This window comes from Paralichthys olivaceus, chromosome 11 (assembly GCF_024713975.1).
Source record: "Paralichthys olivaceus isolate ysfri-2021 chromosome 11, ASM2471397v2, whole genome shotgun sequence".
In the NCBI taxonomy this organism is placed as follows: Eukaryota; Metazoa; Chordata; class Actinopteri; order Pleuronectiformes; family Paralichthyidae; genus Paralichthys; species Paralichthys olivaceus.
Window position 1 is genome coordinate 3,486,284 of NC_091103.1, and position 16,155 is coordinate 3,502,438.

The 16,155-nt window shown below is 41.3% G+C and overlaps 1 long non-coding RNA gene across 1 annotated transcript in view; it reads left to right on the forward strand.

Moving 5' to 3' along the window:
• Positions 1-16,155, forward strand: part of LOC109639353 (uncharacterized) — a 72,975-nt gene that overhangs the window by 33,266 nt on the left and 23,554 nt on the right. Inside the window, exon 3 of the long non-coding RNA XR_011244472.1 lies at positions 10,378-10,426. This is a non-coding gene — a long non-coding RNA (uncharacterized lncRNA). The remainder of the gene's footprint in view (positions 1-10,377; positions 10,427-16,155) is intronic.

The following is a 16,155-nucleotide window of genomic DNA, read 5'->3' on the forward strand; positions in this document are numbered from 1 at the left end:
AAACTTATGTTAACATGCCTTAGTACTTAAGGTTTTCGTCAGGTGCAAAGTCACAGATCTTATACCGTTTATGCGTAAAAAAGAAAGTTTGTTATATATTCCGGATTATCATCTTCATGCTCAACTGCACCTTCAGACTATTGTAAACATAGAAGCAATGGGCCAACTCACTTTGTAACGTCTGTTATATATCATTTGTCTCCCTGCCACAGCCGCAGTGCATGCACGGAGCAGTACACCCCGGGGACCAGCTCTGATGTGCGGGACTGGAGGACTGCTTCCTGTCCCCAGCTGCTGACTTTACAAGGGGCAATGGCCTTTTTATGGTCTGTCACTAAAATATGTCTTATAAACATCTTATTCATATCAAATAGGTCCTATTAATGTTTCCTCGTTAACATGCAGCAAGTTTCAATGTGACACGGCACAGCACAGCGAGAGCAGCATTACATTACCTGAGCTAACGTTTCCCTGGATGCAGGTTCGTAGAGCAGGCACCAGTTTGGACAGGATCTAATGAACAATCATTGTTATGTGACTTCATTTTAAACTACATCGGTGGTGTACTCCTAACATCAGCTTTTTCAGACTTTGCTTAGAGTTTTTAGCTCCAGTTAGCATCATGTCTTGGCTAACATTAGCCATTAGCAGATGCCAGGAAGGTGTGGACAATGTACTGATTACCTGGTCGGCAAAATGTTCATCACACATCCACTAGTCACAATATGTGAGCATTCAAAATGTGCAATATCTGGAAGCTTAGTTCACCACTGACTTCGATTTCATTGGATTCTACTGCAACACTGTTTACCCCTGAAACTGAAGTGTTTTGTGGACTCAAACATCCCTTTAAGGTCCTCCAGAAATCCTCCACAGTTTCCTCGTGGGAGTTGTAAATGTGATGGCAAACATCCGAGCGAGAGCGTCCAGAGTTTCTGTGGACTTTGTCCGCCTTGCCCCTGAGTGAAAAGTCAGCAGAAGTCAAAGTGAGAACACAGCAGGAGATCCCCCACTGCATCCATCACGAGCGAGTGAGGGAGTTGATGAAGCTTCTCACATGTGACACAGAAATAAAAAAAAAAAAATCAAACATCTCCTGGTGTCAAAACTGAAAAGGCCACACGCGTGCTGTAAACAAAATGGTGTGATCTCTGCAGCATAATTAACACGTTGCACCACCCCTCACCTGAATTCTGCAGAATACACACACACACACAAACTCACACACACAAACACACACACCCCTCACTCACTAACTTGAAACTTAAGATGCATGCACAAGATGATGTGCAGTGTAGCTGCCCTAGAGAGATACAACACTGATGTACGAGACAGATGCAACTTTCAGACCTCAGCAGTCCCCAACAGCCTTGAACCTGCAGCCTTGCTCTGTCTGGTATGCATGGAGTATACACATGTATGTGCGTTTGTGTGTGTGTGTGTGTGTGTGTGTGTGTGTGTGTGTGTGTGTGTTGCAGTAATGGAACAAAGGATCCTTTTGTACAACAGGCCTGTGGCTGCAATGTCTCCTCCACGAACATATTGTAGGCTACATGTATGTTCGTGATTGCTGTCCACATGTGTGTTTCCTTGCTTATTGTTTCTCAGGAAAGAGCTGTGTTGTAGTTCAGTGTGTTTGCATCCCTGTGGAGCGCAGCTCTCGCCCCGGGCTCGGCTGACTTTAGGCCTCCTGCTTTTTGTCAGACCCCGCTCGCCTCTGTCTCCTCTGGCTATGATCTACTAGACTTCTGCTGCAGCTAATGGTAATCCTTATCCTGACAACTCCCTAAAACAACTACGCTCCTGTTGTCGTTGACGGCAAGGTTTTCAGATATAGTCAAAGATAAACAAAGAAAACATTGTAATGGGCTGACATCGAAAATTTGGTTTAAAATACAAACTGCTTCTTGGAGAATATAAAACAGTGATGAGACTTACTATACAAAAAATGACTATTAAAAGAAGAAATGTAAAAAAACACACGTCGTATGAAGTAACACAAGCATCTTAGCAAACTTCCCAGCATGCATTGTTTGAGAATTCCAACTCTCACTTATTTCTTTGTAGTTGTAGTAAAAACAGACATGATGGAAACTTGCTCGGTCTCTACAGTTGTGTTTTCTTCTTTTCAAAATGAGGACAGTGAAGAATTATCTGGTAGATGTGATATAAAGTCAGTGGCAGCAGCATTGCATGTTCTCCCCGGACTGACTCTTTACAAAATGGCTAGGACGGCAAAGGAAACAAATCCGTCTGTAACGATTGTCTCTGTGAACAAACAGCAGCATTAACTTCACATCCTCAGTTTATTGAAGTTGTTTTGTCAAGTTAACTTAGCGTCTGAGCCGGGGTCAGGACATCTCAGAGTCTCTCACCAGCCACCCAACTTTACCAAAGTTGAAAGTTTAGATTAGTGGAGAAGAGTGCAGACATGTGAGCAGCTTGGAATCTCCCATCATGCTGCAGGGCACACACAAACTGGCCTCATCGTTGAGCATGTGATCCTCTTAATTTCACACATGATGGAGGAGAAAAACTATAGGGAGACTGGACCTGCTCTAAAACTTTCATCATGAACTCCAATACTTTAGTGTGTTTGTCAGTGCAGTCTTTGTTTGGACAAGGAGAGCCAAGCCCTGAGAACAGCAGGCTATTAGGGCCTGCTGCAGAGTGTGATACTGATGGCTACGGATACCATATGGCACTGGAAACTAGATACAGCACAAACAAACACAGGACACAGGGATGAGCAGACACAGACGATGGGATTACATAGGCAGTATTCCATATGTGTGTGTGTGTGTGTGCATATTATTGATCCTGCTTGGTTGTAGGTATACTTGTCTGGACAGTCTGGTATGTGTGTGTTCAGCTGAGCATGTGTTACTTACAGCTTTCACCACCAAATATCAGATCAATAATTACTTTTTTCACTCGTCCTTGTTTTAACTTTATAATGTCCATCGCTACAGAATCGAAACAGAAAACTCTGTCGTGAAATTCCAATTATGTTCACATTCGTAAAAGGATTTGCAATAAATGTCACAAAAGTTTCTCAAAGCCACTGAGTCTGCAAACTCCTGCCTTCCTTGGACTAGAGGTCACAGTACTTGTATGTATTCAAAACTACGACTGGTCCTGCATGGTTTTACAACATCTTTAAAACTTTTTTACTTAGATCAACCAGTCACTCAGCATCTGATAACTGAGTGGTATCCTCCTCCTTCTCCTCCTCATCCTGCAAGGAAAGAGCTGTAGTACCTTATCCCCACTTGGTCGTCTGATTTCATTGTGGAGGAGGAAGATCCCATACTCCGCAGAACATTCAGTAGCAGCTTGAAGCTCCTGTGTTGCTTCACCTTTGCTCAAATGGAAATGATCCACTTTACAGTCCTGAGTGGCCGGTCATTGCTGGTGCTCCATCAATTGTCAAAGACAGCAGCTTTTCAACAAAGATCTTTTGTTCCACAAAGCTGAACACCTAGAACCTCAACGTTCCTAGTTCATACATGAACATTGGTTCTTTAATAGACCTGTGCTCTATTGGATTTAGGTCAGGGGAAGGTGAGGGTCAGTCAATGGCATCAATGCCTTCATTATCTAGTACTGTGTAAACACTGTGGCTACATGAGGCCTGGAATTGTTCTGCACCAGGAGGAACCCAGGGTCCACTGCACCAGCATAGGTTCTGACAATCACTGTGAAGATTTCCTCCCGGTACCAACAGCAGTCAGGTTACCGTAGTTGACATGAAGGTCTGTGATCCTCCAAGGTTATGCCTCCCCAGACCATGCTGGGCTGTGAGCACAGGTCCCACTGGTGGACGTCAGGCCCTCATGCCACTTTGGTCAGAAACATGCACACCAGCCTGCTGGAGGTACTGATCTGAGATACTGATCTCCTGGTATCTCCTCCATGCTCTTGAGACTGAGCTGGGAGACACAACAAACCTTGCAACCACGTGAATGGATGTGCTCTCCTGGAGGAGCCGGACTACCTGTGCAACCTAACTGGGCTGCAGGTATCAACTCATGCTACCAGTAGTGACAAGGACAGTAGCAGGACACAAAACTAGAGAAAACTCAGTCAGGACGGATAAAGGGAGAGCAGCAGTCTTGGCCACCACATGTAAAACCATTCTCTTATTCGGGGTCGTCTACATGGACAGATTGATAAACCTGAAGTTTAACTGAATTTGGAAGGCTTCTCTTTTTGACATCCACAGTTCTATGTGAAAGGTTGTCTTTTTTTTTAAATATAGTTTTGACAGTTCTGGTATGATTGTCCTAAAACTAGCTTGTAATCACTGAACACACCGGAGCTACTTGTTTAGAAATAAATAAAAAAAATGACACTGCCTCTTGCTGCTGTCCTAGAAATGTTCTTCTAACTGCTGCTGTGGATTCTGTTTGAAGCCCAGGCTTGACAGCTTCATTTGTGAAGTGTCTCAATTAGGCAGAATATTTCTGCTGACATATCTCGACGCCCAGACTGTCTGACTGCAACATGAAAGCCCAGACTTAAGGAAGTCATCACACACCTCGGCAGAGAGAGACAGACACACGCCCACGTACGCACACAACCCACACACACATGCAAACACTAAAAATAGAGGAAGCTATCCTGCTAACGCTAGTTAATGCTCCTCACCCCAGACAGCTGGATTTGCATATCTTTAATGTGCTTTTTCTCTCCCTTCTCCTCTCTCCTCTGCGTTTCTTCTTTTTCTCTGTCCGTCTCTCTGTTGTGTGTGAAACAGTCTGCTCTCTTGTAAGAATTCTCAGGAGGGTTTTGCAGTGGAGCATTTTGTGTCAGAACAGCAAGAAAAAAGCAGACTGAAAAAAACCCAAAAAACTGTTGTGGTAATTAGATACCCCCCCCCCACACCGACACACACACACACACAGACCTCGACCACACTGTGTCTCGGGTCTTTCAGGCCACTGTAATAGCCTCCATCTGGTTTGAGAGGAGGGAAGAGAATAAGATATTAAGTACCTGGGCTGTATAGGACAGCCATCTGGGCCGGGCCACTCCCACTACTGCTCTCTCCGAACAGACCAGCCGACCGGCCCACTGGCCCCGGCCCACTGGCCCCGGCCCACTGGCCCCGGCCCACTGGCCCCAGCTACAGGCCGTGAACCCACGTCTGTAACAATAACAACTATAGATCTTGGCCTCGCTTGCCCCATTAAGCCCCTGTGATTCTTCCAATAGTCGGTGTTGCAGTCAGTAAATAGGCTGTGTCACTCTGCTAGCAGGCTGGAGCAGCACCAATTGGAGTTAAGCCGAAATCCAGTGTATTTATTAATCTCAGCGGACATATTTGTCCTCTTCCTGTCAGGCCTCCATCACCAGAATCCAACCATGACCCTGACATCAGCTATCTATAACCCAAAAGCATGTGGATGGTGGAGCATCCTGGAGTAAGCCCTGACTTGAAGTTTCATTTCAGGGATATATGTCCCAAAATGACACCAATGTCACTAAAATGCACTTATCTCTTATAGCAAATAATATATTTCCAAATATCATACACTTACTTTACATGGACAACTAAAATTGCTTTTGTTTGACACTTGAAACCCAATATTTTACATTTATCAATTTAAACCACAGCGGAGAATATTAGTTGAAGATATATCTTCATTAAGATTTGTAAAGATCAGGGGAGGATTGTAGCCATGTTTAAAGTATACTAGTGTACTAAACCAAAGTGAAAAGTTGTGTTGTCCGTAGAAAATATCTTCCTTTCTGTACAATTAAAAGAATTTCCAAGTTTGGCACCCCCTAGTGGTAGTATAATGAGACACTTTAGCATAGACCAACCCACCAAGGTTCACTATATACTAAATGGGCTAAAAGCCACACACAGACAACACTAGTTGATTTTTTACAAACTCCTTAATAGAGTTATTTTAACGCTGTAATCACTCAGAGGTGTTACGGCTGTTTTAATTGGCTGTTTTATTATGATTGTGCAATATTGTTAATGAAATTGGCCACACACACGTGAGCCTGGTCTTTTGAATGACTGAATGCATGCAACATGTCCACCAGTGAATTTTGTTGGTCACTTGGGCTTGAGTAACATTTGCTGATATGACTTGACAACATCTGTCTGGTACTTAGCTTGTATCGTATGCAAAATATATATTTTTTGGTAGTGTACGAACTTTCTTAAACACTATATATACTGTACCTATATACTGCCTAAAGACTTTCAGAATTAAACTGTCTGTTGTCAATTGCTGTTCCATTCATCTGAAGGCCCTACATTTTGACATCAGACACTTCTGCAAACCTCCAGTGTTAATTATACAATCTGTCATTTTGTAGCTAATTTTCATTTGTGTTGTCTTTTTACTTCAAATTAATTGGAAGGAAATCTTTTTTCATTTTGCCCTCAAACAAAAAAAGGTCGACTATATTACTGGTTTAATACCAACAACTAAGAAATGATCAAATTAACACCAGAGTGTAGACGTTAATGAGGCTGTCGGATTGTTGTACAAATTATCACATAATATAATAATTCTATGATTCAACAAGATGTGAAAAGCACTTCCAGTTATCACTCTTAATCAGATCTCTTGCTTTGCTGTATTTCAGTTCACTCTCAGCAGTTGAACATCACAACCTGTACAGATCAGGCTGGTGGGTTTTTTTCTAGTGAGCAGACTCGTGACGAAGCCTCATAATAATAGATGGTAAACGCTTGACCGGACCACTTGAACCATGTTGAACTAAACACAAAACAGATTCTAAGACCCTGAGCTTCTGCTGTTTATTTGTTAAATAACCCACAGTTAGTCCAAATGTCTGATAATCTAAACACAGCGAGACTTCCTTAAAAGCCCTGCATATATAAACAGGCCGTCCACAGAGAGCTAACTGTATACAATAGATTCGGTCGTTTTAAATAAAGTGTCCTGTCCTTAGAAAATGATTTTTAAAATAAAGTTGTGTCCCTGGTATTTGCAGCAGCAGCTATCATCAGACTGAACTCATTCAGGTTTCGTAAACATGCTACGTTTACAGTAGGGGAAGGAGGGAGTTACTGGAGAGTAGGTTTGCCGGTGGTAAATATATCTGACAACATTATCAAGCTCCTCAGTATCTAAATGTGACCTCATGAAGATTATTATTATTCTGACCAATGACTAAAGGCTCTTAAGTCTCAAATTGTCGATAATCAGGTTTATAAAATGTTAAACCTCTTGTTTTGAAGAGTGTTTTTGCTACAATGATAATAAGTTATAATATTTATAGGATAATATTAGTGTATAATGGAAAGTGCCCCCCCCCCCCCTCCCTCATTACCGCTGTAGATTTCAGTAGATAGTCCAAACTGATTGGATAGAACATTTAAAAGTAGAACTGTGACGCTGTAGCAGTCTGTGCTACTTAAGATAAGAACTGGACCGTGAAGAACATTCATGTCACTGCTCGAAGGTAAATGTTCTTGATATTGCAGCAGCCATTCTTTCTTCTTAGAGTAAAATCTTCCAGGAGATAAATATGTTGGCCATCATGACAATCATCAGGCTCTTCTTCTAACACATTGGTTTTTCATAGGATCTCAATTGGAATTTGAGAAAATGGAGATGGAGATGCTGGAGAAATAGTAAAAACAGAAAGTTGGCTCTGCCACGACAGGTAAAACAAAAGTTCAGGGTCAAGTTCCGTATCAGGGGAACTTGTAGGGAGGCATCGGTAGAGTAAGTTCACATGACATCAACCTGCTCTACAGAGAGAGAAAGTAAATCAATCTTTGGATATGTAAAAAACCCTATACACGCAACCTTCAGCCTCTCTACCATAAATGGAGCAAAATATATCCTTGTATCTCTCCAGTGTTTTGTAATTCCTGTTTTACAGTTTTTACCACTGTATTACTTTACAATCTCTCAGGATATTTAAGTTGTATTCGTTTGTCTCACAAACGTTTGACTTTACAATATTTTCTTGCAATATTTCGCCCCCTTCCCCTGCTCTGTGATTTCTGTTGTACCTACAATGTGTCCTCAGCTACATCCCACCAAGTTTTGCTCGTCAGTGATTCTCACCTCTAGTCTGCCTTTGCCTTTGGCCTTTGTGTGTCCAGTGTGTTTGACGTTGCCTCGGCCTGTCTTTCTGTCTGCGGTCTGTCACCCCTGATGTCCCTCTCTGACTCACAGCAGTGATCTAAGCTATACAGCCGCTCAGCCAGTGGAAGAACGCTGGGCACGGTGCCAGTCAGCCGGCCAGGGCGCCAGTTGGGCAGTCCATCAGTAGCATTAAAGACATGTTATCCACCCAAGTGTATCCGCCTGGCCCTGATCACCTGTCTGTCCCCTCTCCCCATGCTGCCCCCCAACTCACTCAGGGACCCTGGGTAAAGTGCACACAGTCCCTGTCTTGCTTTATCAGCACGGCTCCCAGGCATCCAGCCCGCTGCTTTAGGTCTCTTAAAACACATACACAAATAAATGAGGAGGCTGCTGGAAATAACTACCTTCTCATCTCCAGCCAAGGTGCCCTGCTGGTCAGGTCATTGTCTTTAAAGGGACAGGGGTCTAGAAAAAGCAGACCACTGCTGACCTCTACCCATTTTTTTTCGCAAAGAATACAAAGTCAGCAAAGTTAATTCCGTCCCCCTGTAATGCAAAATAGATTATATGTTCTCCAGAGGCTTAAAAGGACTATTTGTTTCCTGTTGTGACTTGGTGCTTTTATCATCGCAGCTAAAAATACTGCTGTTGCTCTGCTGATTCAAAATACCGATTTATACTGTGTCTTGTCCTCATTTAATCTGCTTCGATATAACAGTTGCTGGGATAAGGATCTGCTGATATTATGGTTTTGAGTGTAACTTAAATTCTAAAGCAGAATTTTTGCAGCTTTTAACCTTCGGTACACAAACTCCTGTTCTGGCCCTTTTCCCTAATGATCTGATTTTCAATCTAGACTTCGAAACCACTCTCTGAAAAGTGAGAAAAAGTAACACGAGGTAGAGTCATAGATATCTTGAATGCACAATACAAGTGTACCCTGCTGCCATGTGACCCTAACTAACATTAGCAGTGGAAAATAAGGGTTTTAAATTTCAATCAATGTGGACATAACTGTCACAGTGCTGTCCACATTCTGGCCCTGAAATACTCAACATATGGCAGCAATTATTAAAGAAAAGACCCATGCAGTCATCAGACTTTGAGCCTAGAACACACGGGCAAACCAGTGACAGGCGACATAACAACGTCTGACAGAGCACTGGGAGTGACTGATGGGTCGACATTTTGAGCTGCGAGTGCTCAGCTGGGATTTGTAGAGGACAGGTATGGACTTACTTCCTGTCAAACACTCAACACACACACAGACTCAAGTTATAAAGGGAGACAGAGCAGCGGCAGCAGTAAACCAAATTAATGTTACGTTATTCAAAAGCATGAAATTAGAGAAGGTACGCCGTGTGTTTGTAGTTGTTATGTCGCTAATTTAGCCAATGAATTAAAGTAGCTTAGCTAACATGAATACGGGCGCTGTGTGTAGACATCATGAGATTTCAGGTTATTCCCGAGAGGAGCCGTGACTTGAATTATTTATTTATTTTCTCTTCTTATGTAATGGCTGCTATGCTAAGAATGATAGTCTCAAGGCCTTTGTGCATCGATGGTGATACAAATAAATGAAAATGTAAATAATTCTGAATATCTAAAGACAAGATATTTAATAAATAGACGAATGATATCAGACTGGATTGAGGAGGAAGTTGTTCTTCTTCTACTACTCCTACCAGTGGTACATCGAGACGTTAGATTCTAGATGTAACGTCCACAATACGCATTCTGATTACATGTCAGAAGTGAATCCGTGGAAAAAATCGACCTGGGTCTGAAAAAATTAAAGCTGCAATATTGCTTCCGCAAAATTCCTTCGCTGATGTCGGAGCTTGCGTTGGACACTAGATTAAAAAAATTATAAAATCTAAGAAGGCGAAAACAAACTTTCTTCTTTGCTTTTCAACTTTCTGAACCTTGTGAAAACTGAATCCTTATTCCACTTCATTTGAAGTGAATTCTAAATAATAGGCCGTGACTCCTCAACACACAGCAGCTGTAGAGAGAAGAGCACACCCTGTGAGGTACTTCAGCATTGAAGAGTTTCTCTGGTGTCATTATTGGTGGCAGCTGAACGAGCTTTGATGAGAGAGCGTCTGCTGGTCTGTTGAACCTGTTCAGAAATTATCACATGAGCTGGAGCTCTGCAGACTGACTGAAGGTCAAGTAGTTTTGAACAGATCCTAATTTTCCTTCCATATGACTTGATGTGATTAAGTGTCTGATTTTAAAAAGTATGGTCTCTTACTTAAACTGCGATTGTTTCTGTTCACAGCCGTGATCGGGGACGACTCCACCTTTTTGAGGGACACACCGAAGATAAGGTAATTAACTTCACCATAGCTTTGAATCTCACTTTTGGACTCTTTGTGTTACACTTGCAGCAGAGTCAGCCTTGACAGCTTGCACCTCATCCACCAACATGTAGGCATTCATCTTTTAACATGCAATATTCAATGTGAAACATGAAAATGGTTTTCTTGCTTCAGCTTGAACAACACATCTCTCCTAATCAGTGGATGATTTCTAGAAATATATATAATATATAATATTTCAAGTGTAACAATCAAACCTGTGACTGCTTGTGGTCGGGAACCCCTGCGGAAATTTTACATAGAAGGGGAAATAGCTCAAATGGTGGTTAGCAATAGTAGGGTACATCTAAAGAGACAGCACTATCCACTTCCATCATCTTTTACTCGTAAATCTTAACTTCTAACTTCTAAACCATCGCCACATATGTGTCATGCCTTTAACTAACTATATCTTAACCGGTGACATAGAAGAAAATGCTAATATATCATTATTTTAAACAGTTAGAAAAACAATTCGTGCAACACAATTGAAGTGTTCTCCTGTTGTTACACGAGGGAAACACTGCACAGATTAAACCAAATGTAACTCGAACTGAATTCTTCAATCCATCATCAACTAATTTCAGAATCAGGATGAATTTCTATCAAATCTCTTGTATATCTTTTCAGCGTGAGGGCTGTCATGACACCCGACTCTTTTCTTCAGTGATCAAACATCTCGCTCTTGGCCGATCAGATGGATTTCTTTGGTCGTCTCAGTTTAAGTCACCCCATCGTAAATCGATCAACAACTTTAGGGGCGTCAAGTCAGAAAACAGTCATATGACCCGTTTTGGAAGGCGATGACAAATGACAGTATTTCTTACTTTCACACCCAAAACATTTCATTTTGACAAATCCGGATTCGAGGTTGTTTTGACTCATTTGGAAATTAAGATGGACGTAATGGAAGCATTTGAATTTTCTTGATACTTGAGCCATTTAGCGTCATGAGGAACATGTACACCCCTGCTTTTTGTGTTGCCTTGAACACCTCTCGTGTTCTGAAACAAGTCCCTGTCAGTCCATCAATATTTTACACACGTGCTACTTGTCATCAACATTATTTTAACCTTTATCATACATTTATTTGACAGTGGTTGTCAAGTGCTCTGCACTAAGCTGATCGCTGTCATCACTCAACTCTTTCTATGAGAGTTAAAGTTAATCTAAACACACTGGGGTATACTTCATCCATCTTTCCTTGCCAAACACCTCTCAGTGGTATTGTGTGTGATGGCAAGCTGCAGCAGTTTTGGAGGAAGGAATCATTGTTCTGCTTGAGGGCTTAAAGAGCTCGAGGAAGTCATTGACAGCACTGTTCTTCCCATTCCTTTCCTTCCTTCCTGTCTCCTTCTTTCTTCCCTCACTATTATCATCAGTCTGTATGAAAGTGCATCACAATGTTCCCATATGGCTAAATACACCAGAGAACTCAAGTACTTTGCAAGATAAATGATTCACAGTTGGAGAACAAGTGCTGTTGTAGAGCCCTCTCCACTGATAAATGTAGTTTCTATTATAAACGGCTGATGTGGGTCTTTTATAACGGTGCAGATCATGTGGTTGGTCTCATTCATTTTTTGGGAAATTATAGGTGTGATTTCGTTTCATTGATTACATATTTGCAGTGTTGTAGAATTGATGACTCTGTCGATAAGAGCAGAATGATGTATTGCATCATTTCGTGTGTTCGACTGAAATGATGCATTGCTTTGGCTGGATTCCCCAGGCTGTTGGACTCCCACTTTGCTGACAACTGCGGTCAGCCAGCTGTATGAAGAAACAAAACTCTGAGCAGTTTGTTTTCTCAAACTGGATTTTACAACTTGCAAACGGAGGAAATGGCACAGCACAGAAAAGGTGTTTTTTTTTTAAATTTAATTAAAACCAACTTTCCGATTGGTCTACTGATAACGACAACATCTCAGTACAATAGGTTTGACAAACTTTTACAGGAACCTCTTTAGTCCTGTCAGGAAAGTTAAAGTTGCTCTGCAGGAATATATATTAACAGTAGAGGCTGCAAATATGAAAAACTTTTTTTTTATTAAAATGTTTTTAAGCTCCAGCCATTAGCTCTGTTCATAAGGGCCAAACACCAGAATGGTAGATTTAAGTGGATAGAGGTGCTTGAAAACGCACAAAACACCAGCCTCAGATTTGATTTCTTGTACAGAGGTGTTGAAAAAATGTCCACCCACTGCGTTCGAACTTGTAGACCTTGTGACACATTTCAACTGCATGTAAAAAAAATGTGTTCAGCACATGTTACATTCAAAGCAATAAAACCTCAGAAAGAAATCAGCTCACTTTTGAATCTCCATTTGTGTCATACTTTATTTGGTGAGTTGAATGTAAATTTCTTTCATAATGCTGGATTGCAAAGCTTTTGAGTTTGTGGATGAAATGAGTGAAATACAACTTTCTAAGGAAATGATTTCGTGGAAGTATTTGGTATAAAGATATTGAAATATTCTCTGAGGTCGATAGATCATCTCAACTATTGCTGTGTTAACCTTCGAAAATTATATTTTGCAGGGATTCTCTTCATCCCTGCATTGCTTCTCCATTTCTCTTCTCCTTGCCGACCCCCTCCCACCCTTTAGTCCTCTTGCTATCCCCCCTGTGTTCCATGCAGAACAAAAAGAGCAGTTTATATTGTTAAGTGCAGCTTTACCCTCAAATGTTTCAGAGAATCATTGCCATTTACTGATTCATTACATTATAGCGACAAAATAGAAGGTTGAAGAGGTTTTGGCTTTCACCGATATACAAAATACATTTGTATTCAAATCTGTTATGTCCTCTTTTCTTTAATAGGCCTTTTTCCCTGTCCTGTGCAGATGTGTCTCTTCATTGCACTTCTGCACCGGCCAAGTAACCATCCACCGGTTATAAAAAATGTCTCCTTTGTTCTGTTTAGCAAAGGCCACCCCTTCGCTGTAATGACAGCCTGCTAGCACATCCTGTGGCCCTCTGCCATTCAGTTGTGTTGGGAGGGCTTCCTGGCAAGACTTGAGTCAAGTCTCCCATCTGTATTGAGCTGTATAACAGTTTGATCAAAGCAGACCTGATCTGGATACTCCAATGAGGGCATTAACCGAGCCTGTACTCATTATGAGGGCATTTACAGTTAATAATGCAGTGTGAACTGTCAAATTGTATCCAACAGCTCCAGTGACTGTTCACTGGACACCTTCCCCCAGAAAATCCTGTGTAGACTGTACATAGCTTACCTAAAGGATTTTTATCCTCAGTGTTGTTTCTCATCCTATAACCTGTCTTCAAACTTCTGCCTCTGTTAATAAAAGGTACATCTTGAAGAAAGTTAAAACATCTTGAACTATCACTGATGTGAATAAGCAGCAGCGGCACACGTGATTCAGCTTATTTTTAAGTAGGATTGAAGGTATTAGTGTGGGTGTAACTGGGCCTAATTGGGCTGAATTAATCTAGACAGGCACTCGGGATCAAATTATATACTGTTTACTTCCAATGGGAATTTTGATACATACATTTGTGTTGATTATTACTTTTATACATATTGCAGAAGACCCAGCTAGTTTAGTAAGTTGAGAAATAAGAAGTCTGACAGCCACATCGAAGTTCTTCACATTTCATAAAAGTTTAGCTTCTTTATTCATATCAAGCAGATTTTCTGATAGATACATTTCCAGTGGATTAAAATTCGTCAGACCTTAATCAGTCTTTCAGAAACCAATACCACCGAGACAAAATTACACTTGAATTTTAAAATCAGCATGTAACCAACTTCTGCAGTGTTAGGTATTTATAAATCTAATCAGACAAATGGATTATGACACTAGCCATCACTTGGTAAATAGCTAGATTTGTACAGTGCTTTAATCAAAAGAACTTTACTTCTTGACCTTTATTCATTCATTCACGTTATACAAGGTGTTGGTCCAACCATCAGGATCATTCAGGGCTCAGTGTCTTTCCAAGAAAGACATTAAAAAAAACAATAGCTGCACCACGTAGTTCAACATAGTTGTACTAAGCCTATTGTTATGCTCTCCCCTATGTAGGTGCATTGTACTATCTTAATAATTGTCTTCATGAAATAACAGTGGAATACTGCGCCGCTGACTTCAGACCAGGGTATTTTCAGCTATCTGATAGAACAAATGATTTCTTTAGCTCTAAAGGAAGTGCCTGTGCTATCCTCAAAATCCACTCTATGTGAGGGGGTGAGTGCTTAACAGTTTCTGCAACTTTCTAAAACCAACAACTTCACGAGCACTCACATCACACAGTGATTGGCCAGGTGTGCAGGGATGAGATTTCATTTCACTCTCAAGCTCTATGTTTTCATTCTCCACACAGCTACTTCTACAACTTTCTGTGTCTAAACCAGGAATTCCTTTGAGGAGACTTTGAAGTTACCCCGATTTCAAAAAATCTGTCACTATGACTGCAGATTTTCTAGGTCGTTAAGTGTGGCCATTCTCAAGTACGATTAGGTCTGCCTTCAGACACTTTAGGTGCCATGACTAGTATGTAACAAAGCGTGCCGCATTGTTATCTATACTATATATTCCCTTCAGCGAATCATAGATGCCAGGTACCAACGCTGTAGAAAGTAAAAAATGAAAAATAAAAAGTAATTAGAGGTTTTAGCAGAATAGTGAAATATCAGCCTTCTGGTGAAAGGCTTGATAATGAATGGGGACTGGAGAGGAAAGGGAAATACAAAAAATAGAAGGCCATCAAACACTTTCAGCAAATACAGTCCTGGGAAGCCATGGAAACAGAAGGGAATTGCCCCCCACATCCAGAACCATATCCATATGTAGGAGGAGGAATAGATGTTAGCATTTTCCACAGTGAAAACGGTCCTTGGACTTTCATCTTGAGCATTTGGTTGTAAGGATGCTTCCTTAGCTGAAAGGCTTGTATCTGGCTTGCTTTATTCTGGCCTTGAAATAACCCGAGTGACGATCAGACATTTCTCTCTGCCAGACTCCCTCGCTGCTGGCTCTGTGGAATTTTTGTCAGCGTACTTTTAGGGCAAATGTCATGTTGTATTTTCTGAGGAATGCGAATACAACTGAAAGTTGACAGTATTTTTCTATTTTCTACAGTGATATGGATTTAAGATACTTTATGGGGTGTAGCAGTAAATCTGATTTACACCCGGCTTTTGAGCTCATTTTGTGTATGTGCAGTTCCTTTCATGAGAAGCTCTAAAGCAAGAAACTAATTTGTTTTAAAACATATAAATGAACACAAGAGCTTATTTTTTTCTCTTGAATTCATTTCAGAGCTCTGCTACAGCAGCAGCAGCAGCAGCAGCAGCAGCAGCGGCGGCGGCACCCAGACAGTGTCTGACAAATGCATGATGGGTATTGGTGTGGGGGGGTACGTGGCTCAGAAATCGACTGGCAGAGTAATGAATGGCAGGCAGCCAGGTTGTCAGCTCACAGCAGCTGTCCTTCATGGGGGACTGGTACATGAAAACAACAGAAAGAAAGAAGGAGCAAGAGGGGACGAAAGAGAAGGACGGCAAAACTGCAGTGTTTCAAAAATCCTGCAACCAGGTCAAATACATAGCGTATTTGCTACATCGTGAAAAAACAAATGATTCAGCTTAGCTGCTCCAGCAAGTTTCAAACCTGTAAAAGTAATAAATAAAACTTATTGAGATTAATCAGCCCCACAGTGATTTGGTTACA